Here is a 9,085-nt window from a genome sequence, read left to right as displayed (position 1 = left end):
TGCTCCCCGATAATTCAGAACGGAGACTAGGACTTGGTACCTGGATGCTCACAGATAATTTATCCCATGATGCCAAACATTCTACTTCCCAACTAGAATACAATAATACCAAAAATCTTTACACAAATGAGTCAACCGATATGCCACCAAAACTGGAACCGAAGCTAAAGTTAATGATCATGAAATCTAGTATTGTCGATACATCATGAAAGTCACAATTATATTGATTTATGGATGAGAATATTTTTAAGAACAAGGGTAATGCCTAACTAAGGCCAAACTATCAGGCACTAGCCTGCTACATCATTCTACAAGGATCTAAGTCCACCAGAGCGATGCCAGGGCATCTAATGTAAGTTTACATCTCATACTAAGGCCAAAATACTCTACAGTATCAATAACATCCTCATTCAACTCTCCTTATAATACTAACAAATAACGACAAGATACACATGCTTCTAAATATCTAAAATACCCGATAACAAGCCTAAAACATAATTTCTAACAGCTAAAATATACAATCAAACTACCCAACCCAAATTCCAACTATTTCAACATGCTTTCACACATTTTAGCTCGATCTAAAGAAAGGTAAATTGTAGCCTACCTGTAGGCTAAACACACGGGCTCCAAATCACTGTGTTGGATCTTTTCCCTTTTGAACTGCCTTAGAATGCTGCCATGCTGTCAAAATAGAACCATGATATCAATAAGGTCATTTAGACACTAATTTCATAATATTTGGAGACGGACCAATTTTGGGGTCTAAAATGGGAATTGTGGGATCCGCATATGAAATTTTGGATTGGACCCCTAAAACAGGTTGCAAATGTCATCCCAAGCGCACAAATTAGATTTATAACATAATTTGGGGTGGGAAATTACATGGGACGAGCATGCAACCAAAACTCATAAATTTCAACTAAAAGATCTAAATATGGTAGCATCAAGATCAGCTAATTCTGAAGAAACGAGACCTGTCCAACCAAAAAAAATTACACTACGATGATCCTTATGAAAAATCTCACAATCTAGCCTCGTGAATCACTCAAAACAGAGTTATATTGACCAAGATACACTCTTCCAAAATTCAATAAAATTTCATTCCAAAAAAGACTAAATCAGTAACTAAACACACATTGTTACCTCAAACGAAGCTTCCCCTCGCATATCTGATCTCACCAAGAGATTCCTCATGAAATTCTCTTGAATTTAGACCCTTGAATCACCAAAATCGGGTTTATATATGTCAAGAAATAATTTCTCAAAGTTCTTCAAAAACTCAATACAAATATGGACATTGCTGCAAATAAAATTATGATTTTTACCTGAATCAAATATTCCAAATCAGTTTTTAATTTCTCCAATGCGTTTTTCACAGAAAAATCTTACAAGTTTGCCTTTTGAATCGACCAATTTGCAGCTCTATAGCCCAAGATAAAGGGTTTTAAAGTTGGGGGAAATATCCCCAAAAAAGGGTTGCAAAGCTGCTGTAAATATCAGATTTTGGAAAATCCAAAATCTCCAATGGGTTGTTCAGAATTCGTTCTGAATATGATAAAAAAAATTAAAATATGTTACTCCACTAAATTCGATATTTTGGACTCAATGGCACATTCAGAATTACCATACGAGATTATTTTAATAGAAAGTGGATCACACACCTAAGAGTCATTTTAAGCCACATTCCACAACGGGCCTCGATATTAATTCGGAAGCCTCAGAAAGCAAACGAAGGGTTGTTCTAGACCAAAATCGATATTTCGGAACTAACCACCCTATCAAAATTTTCATTTGAGCGCATTTTCCAAGAATGTTGACAAAAGTCAACCATAGGCTCACTTTCAAAGTCAAAAGCGCAAAATGGCCCCAAACTCATATTGATTGTCTCGATAGTCATTCCAATAGTGCCAATAGACTACTTTGGTCATTCCAGAGCTGATGGAACAATCAAAATTTGAATTTGAGATCTCGTTGACCCAAAACTCGAAAAGTCGCAACTAAACCAACTTAGGTCTTCAAAATACCATAACGGACTCGTGACCTATAAAAATTCAACCAACACATCTTCTAGACCAAAAATCATCTCTCGAATCCAACGGAGTCATCATAATTCCATTCTGAGCATTGAAACTCCAAAAGTTGACCAAAGTCAAATCTTAGCTTAAAATTCCTCAATTTCTCAACTCAAGGCCTCAAAACTTTGTTACAACTCCAAAATTGATTCTGTAAAGTCTCCTAATCCAATTTTGACATTTTGGAGTTGCTGGAATTGACATAATTCTGTTCTGAGACCTGTAGCTCTAATTGACCCCAAATACCACTTTTTAATACTTAAAATTTATGAAAACTCAAAATTTCCAAAAACTTAACTTTTCATAGGAATTTCTAAAAATCAAAACCCGGTACCAATCAGAAACGACTCGGGGCATATAAAGGGAGGGGTAAAATGGTCATTTTACAAAAGTTCCAAAAATAACCTTGAGGGTCATTATAGTCTCAACCCCCGCTAAATGTTTTTACAGAGAAGTTAGGTGGCATTGATGTGGATTCCATCAACTAGAGAGCGCGAACATATAGTATATGGTGTGGCCCACATTACTTTGCGTGGCAAGAATTTATTGTGTCATTTTGGTTCCTTTTCTTTTAAAAAATCTTAGGGTCGCTCCATTTGTCCTTTTTCTAGTAGAGTCGTGATTATTCATTTGTGTTATAGTCATGTGACTAGTGTTAAATGTATTTTTCGTATTTGGAGAAGAATTGGTATTACTGAATAGCGGTTGGTTTATTGATGGATATGGTGCCTTGTTTTAGTGTTATTTTTAGTTGTGGTTGATTTTTGAGATAGGAAACATCCAGGATAGGCCCAAATATAGAGGAAACATTGTCTGATTTTTTGTAGAATTTTGGTAAGGCTTGGTTTGGGATTCTCCCCCTAGCGCCGGTCATGATCCTAATTTGGTCGTGACAAGGCACTTGGCACTAATGGTACTACTGATTTTTTATTGCTTGACTCTCATTCATATATGCATCGCCTATCACCAGTTTACTTGTGTATACCTATCGGTAGTATGGGATACTGTGAGGGTTTACCTCTTTATGAGTGAAATTCCTAGGCACACTCGAGAGATATTGTCTTACTATTTGCGAACTTGTGGCGGTATAAAGGGTGGTCTCCTGTTTGAAGGTACTTACTACCCTTATTCTTATTTATCTATCTTTTTGTTCAGGAATTTTGTGATACAATCCTTTGGGCCTTTATGTGTTATCTGTGTTTACTTTTGTTTGTAGGGTGTCATTTATTTATTCCCCTTTGTAGTGTGTCATCGTGTTTAGGTCTTGGGATGGTGCAATGTAGCGACCCTTTTGGAAGGATGCTACTACTTAAAAAGAGATCGTATATAATACTCATGACATTTAAGATAAAACTTTCTGTAAGACATATTTATATAATCTAGTAGTAAAATTTAGCCCATTTAAAAATAGTTAAAGGTGTAAGATTTTAGCCATTTTAAAATTCTTTGATCACAATTAAATCAAATAAAAGTTCCAATTTACGACTGGGCAACCTTTCAAAATAATTTAAGAAAATAACTTACGTAACATCCATCTATCATTCCATATCACTACAATTCATGCTATAAACTATTACCAACTTATAAGTACCAAAGTTATCTAATTTATTCTTCATACAAATATTCCAACTCCAATGCTAAATTTAGTACATCATAAGACTTGGATTTTACAAGCCCCAAAATAACAAAACAAGCAACCAACTTAGGTTACAACCCATGGTGTCATGAATGGATCAACCCTCACAAATAAATATATAAACACAAGCACCCAATGGATCATATACATGTCCCAAAAACTACTACAAAATATAGATGCCTATATGCAAATGTAATTTTCCTTAAAACTCCCGAAAACTTTCTTCAATGGCCAACTTCAAGCATCTTCTCGGACATTTCCTACTATAGAAACAACTATCGCTAAGAATAAAGCTTAGTAGTGCAAAACTACAAGTTTGGAGCCTATAGGTTCTCCAATTTATTTTCTCAAGTTATGAGTAGTATAAATATACACATAATAAATAAATTGAGCCAACAAATATATTACGAGTATCAAGTTCTATATTTAAAAGTTTAAGTATCAATAATTCATAGAACCACATTTACAAGGTTTAACACCAAGTTTCTCCCAATATGTACATCATGTCATCACACCAAACATGATCAACTATCAAGAAGGACCGGATCCCTGTATCAAGGAGGGTAAATACCCAATAATCAAGAGAACCAAGAACCATATTAAAAATGGCTTCCTAATTCATACTTAAAATGGACAACTTACATATTTAAGAAGAACAAAAAATCCATAATCAAGACGGCAAAGGGTCCAAATCAAGAGGCATGCCAATAGTGACAAAGTCACAGCCACAAGAAGAAAAAAGTCCACAAGAATGTCAATTGATCGAGCAATTCGTACAAGTGGGCGGGTCAAACAATTGTCTTACAAATATCCAAAGATACCAACATGAAAATACAAAATTTCAAGAATAACAAACGTACCAAGATAGGCTTTCAAATATACTAGCAGGTTACAATAGTACAAGTTTATACACAAACGTCATCCTTTTAGCATACAACAATCCAACACGACTACAAGAGTTCAAACCATAGACCAACCAATGTCTCAAGTTTCTCAACTTGTACATGATATAAAAAACCTAGAAAATACCATTAAATGCCCTCTTAAATTTCCATAATCTCCATAATATTGACATGAAATAATATTTATTATTAAAAATAAGCCTAGAATATTTTCAATCAAATTATGTTACCAAAATAGTAAATTCGCCAAGCCAAGTACCTCAGGTTGTATCTAAATTTTAAAAATGAAATTGGAAAAACTGTACTTTATGCCCATCGTGAAAATTTTAGTTTTATGTCTTAAGTTTGCAACCCAAAAGAAATAATTATAAAACACATTTTGTAAAAAACAATATCATCAAAACACTAACAGTTATACATGAGGGATTTTTAAATCAAGAATCTAGAGAGAACTTGTCCTATATTGAATCGTTTTCGACCTAATAATAGCAGATCTAAGCTCAAACAGATAATAGTTGTAGGTACGTGTTTTATCTTTCCAAAATATATTTATTTACTAAATTCAAAGGTCTACACAATGAGATATGCATGAAATACTATTAGATACATAGTTTCAAAAATAGATTTAATTATTTACCAAGAGTTAAGATGTATCTTGAGTTTCAGCTATATAGAACCTGCTTTTCTTGTGATTTTTTTGTGAAATAACTCATTGTAAAAGACTTATAAATATCCTTTAGTATAAAATAACCAAACATATTAGTGGAGCTTCATTAAGATATAATATAGAAGTGATATCCATCATTATAGTTGCTGAAAATCAGGTGGTTGTCCAAAAAGTCACTAAGGCTGCCCAACTATGCCTTTCTTTAAAAATCAGTCACACCTCGATTACCATTATTAGAAATATATGCTTATATATATAATGCCATGGACATTTACTAAACTTCCCTAAGACAATCCGTCACAATACTGTCACGATTTAATGAAATCAAGTTTTTTTCTCACGTAACAAAATTCGAGTCAAGGAATTGGTAAGTAGGAGTTGACCATATCATCAAGAAATATCCACTTTAAATGTGAAAATTAGCTTAAATAATTATGGGCGTTACAACTCTCTCTCCCTTAAGAAATTTTGTCTCGAAATTTACCTTGTTTTAGTTCCGGAACAAGTATGGATATTGGGTCCTCATGTCTTCTTCTCGCTCCCAGGTGGCTTCTTTTCCAGAATGGTTCCTCCAAAGTACCTTTACTAAAGGAATTCTCTTATTTCTAAGTTTCTTCATTTCACGAGCTTAAATCAGGATGGGTTCTTCGTTATACGCGAAATATGGATTAACCTCAATAGATTTAATTGGAAGAACTTGAGATGGATCACAATGATATATTCTGAGCATTAAAACGTGGAAGACATTGTGGAACTTGTCCAACTCAGGCAGCAAAGATTATTTATATTCAACATGTCCCAGAAAAGTCACTTCACTAAGCCAAAATTCACACTTTGAAAGTTTAGCATAAAGTTCTTACTCCTTCAAAGTTTGCAAAACAATCCGAAGATGTTTATCATGCTCTTCTTTACTCTTGGAATATATTAAAATATCATCTATAAAGACAACCACAAATTAATCAAGATAAGGCTTAAATACTCAATTCATTAGATCCATGAATATTGCAGGAGCATTAGTCAATCTGAATGGCATCACCAAGAATTCATAATGAATTTATCAATTCTTAAAGCAGTTTTAGGAACATCTTCCTTTCTAACACGCAATTGATGATACCCAAACCTTAAATCAATCTTTGAGAATAAATTGGCACCATTTAGTTGGTCAAACAAATCATCAATCCTTGGTAGTGGATATTTGTTCTTAATTGTTATTTTGTTCAATTGTCTATAGTCAGTACAAAGTCTAAGAGTGTCATCTTTCTTCTTCACAAACAACACAAGGGCTCCCCAAGGAGAAACACTTGGATGAATAAAACCTTTCTCAAGAAGTTCTTGCAATTGAGTTTTCAATTCCCTTAATTCTGCTGGAGCCATTCTATAAGGAGTGATAGAAATAGAGGTAGATCCAGAAATAAGCTCAATTAGAAATTCAACTTCTCTTTTTGGTGGCAACCCAAGAAGATTTTCTGAAAACACTTCAGGAAAGTCACACACAGAAGGTATATCTTTAAGGCTAGGAGTCTCTACACGTGTATCAATTATGTTAGCATGATATGCACTATAACCTCGATGAATCGTCTTTCTTGCCAAGGTCGCGGAAATAATACTAGATGTCAATGACCTTTCACCTAGTACAATAATGTATGAGAATGCAGGATCCTTAAAAGTCACATGCATAGACCTACAATCCACTAATGCATGATATTTATAAAGTTAATCCATCCCGATAATAATATCAAAATCGTGGAAAGGCATTTCAATCAAATCAGTAGGAAAGACCAGGTTTTGAATCATAAAGGGCAAGCTTGGTAAATTCGATTACAAACAACTTGGTAACCCAAAGGACTTTCAACTAGAACGTTATACTTAAGTCTCACAGATTTCACATTTTCATTAAGAACAAGTGATGAATAAATATAGGAATGTGTAGAGCTAGAATCAAATAGTGTAAACATGGATAAGCCAAATAGGTGAAATTTACCGACAACCACGTCCTTTCCCTCTTGATCATCTCTATGTCTCATGGCATAAGCTTGTGCAGTAGCTTTTGACCCGCTAGCTTGATTTTCTCCAATTTTCCCCGCTACTTGGTTGTTTTTCATCCTTGAACCTCTATTGGTTTGAGGAGGATTATTAGAAGACTTTTGAACTAAGCCCTCAGTGTGTAATGGAGGAACATTATCAGGATTAGGACAATCCTTCACTTTATCATCAAAGCTTCCACAATTATAACACGCACCAGAAGCTCTCTTGCAAGCACCATAATGATTCTTCCCACATTTCGCACAAGCGGGAACACGAGTCTTGCCTTGGCTATAACTCGAAGTGCTAGCTGTAGAAAAATCTAATCTGATTTGCTTCTGTTGAGCTGACTTGTTAACACTACCAGCCTTAGAATCATCAAACCTTCCCCTTTTGGATGGACCTCCAAAATCTGACCTAGGCTTTCAGAATTTGTTCTTATGTCTACTAGTTTCTTCCTTATCAAGTCTTTCCCAAGTAAAAACAACAAAAAATAATTTACAAAGGTTCTCATGTTGCAGGATTTCCACATTCTTTCTGATGGAATCATTCAAGCCATCTTCAAACCTCCTGTATTTATCTTTTTCCTCATTAATAATGCCTCCAGCATAACGAGAGAGTCTAAAGAAAATTTTGTTGATATTCAGTGATAGACATGCCTCGTTTCCTTAGATTCAAAAACTCTTTTTTCTTAGCATCATAATAAGCAAGCGGGATATACTTCATATGAAATTCTTTAGCAAAATCATCCCAAGTGAGAACTGGGTTTTGATTTTTCATTTGGTACACTTACCCACCGGTCATAAGCATCCTTCTGTAGTAATGATATGGCATACTTGAATTTGACAAAATCTGAACACTCCAGCTACTCAAAGACCCTCTCTATGCGTTCAAGCCATAGCATCAGTGGGATCAACCATGCCTTCAAACTCAACTCCACCCATTTTCCTCATATTTTCAAAGTTTAACCCATAGGGATCATGAATCATTTCAGCCATACGATGGAAGAATTCAGCCATCTGTTGAAAAGGAGGATTCATAACTTGAGTATCAGGGCTCATGTAGGAATGCGGATCAGCTCTTACTCCTTGTTGGTTTCCCACACTAGACCTAGTAGTATGGAAAATATATTTACCCAAGGACTGTTCGCCAACCCCTTGTAGTGTATGAGGTTGGGAATAAGAGTCACCTGTATCTTCACGAGTAGCTTCCATAGGTCTATGAGAAGAAGAGACCATAACTTAACTCCTTCAAAAGTGAAGACCACATTGCATTAGGGACATGGATATGATGCATATGCAACTTATATGCATTAAATATATTATTTACCATATGGTGATCAAATAATATAGCCCAAACCTTCAAAAAAAAACAAGTATACACGCAAATCACAACAAAAGACCTAGAACCATCAACCTAGGATCTACTACCAACACTTGTAGCGACCCTCTTGGGAGGATACTACTACTTATAAAGAGACTGTATATAATACTCATGGTATTTAAAAAATAATTCTCGTACGACATATTTATATAATCTAGTAGTTAAATTTAACCCATTTAAAAATAGTTAAAGGTGTAAGATTTTAGTCATTTTAAAATTCTTTAATATCAATTAAATCAAATAAAACTTTCAATTTAGGATGGGGCAACTTTTCAAAATAAGTTAAGAAAATAACTTACATAACATCCATGCATCATTCCATATCACTATAATTTATGCTATAAACTATTACCAACCTATAAGTACCAAAGTTATCTAATTCATGCTTCATACATATATT

Source organism: Solanum dulcamara, chromosome 10, assembly GCF_947179165.1.
Source record: "Solanum dulcamara chromosome 10, daSolDulc1.2, whole genome shotgun sequence".
Lineage (NCBI taxonomy): Eukaryota > Viridiplantae > Streptophyta > Magnoliopsida > Solanales > Solanaceae > Solanum > Solanum dulcamara.
The sequence above is the reverse complement of the archived record's forward strand: the minus strand, read 5'-3'. Positions refer to the sequence as shown.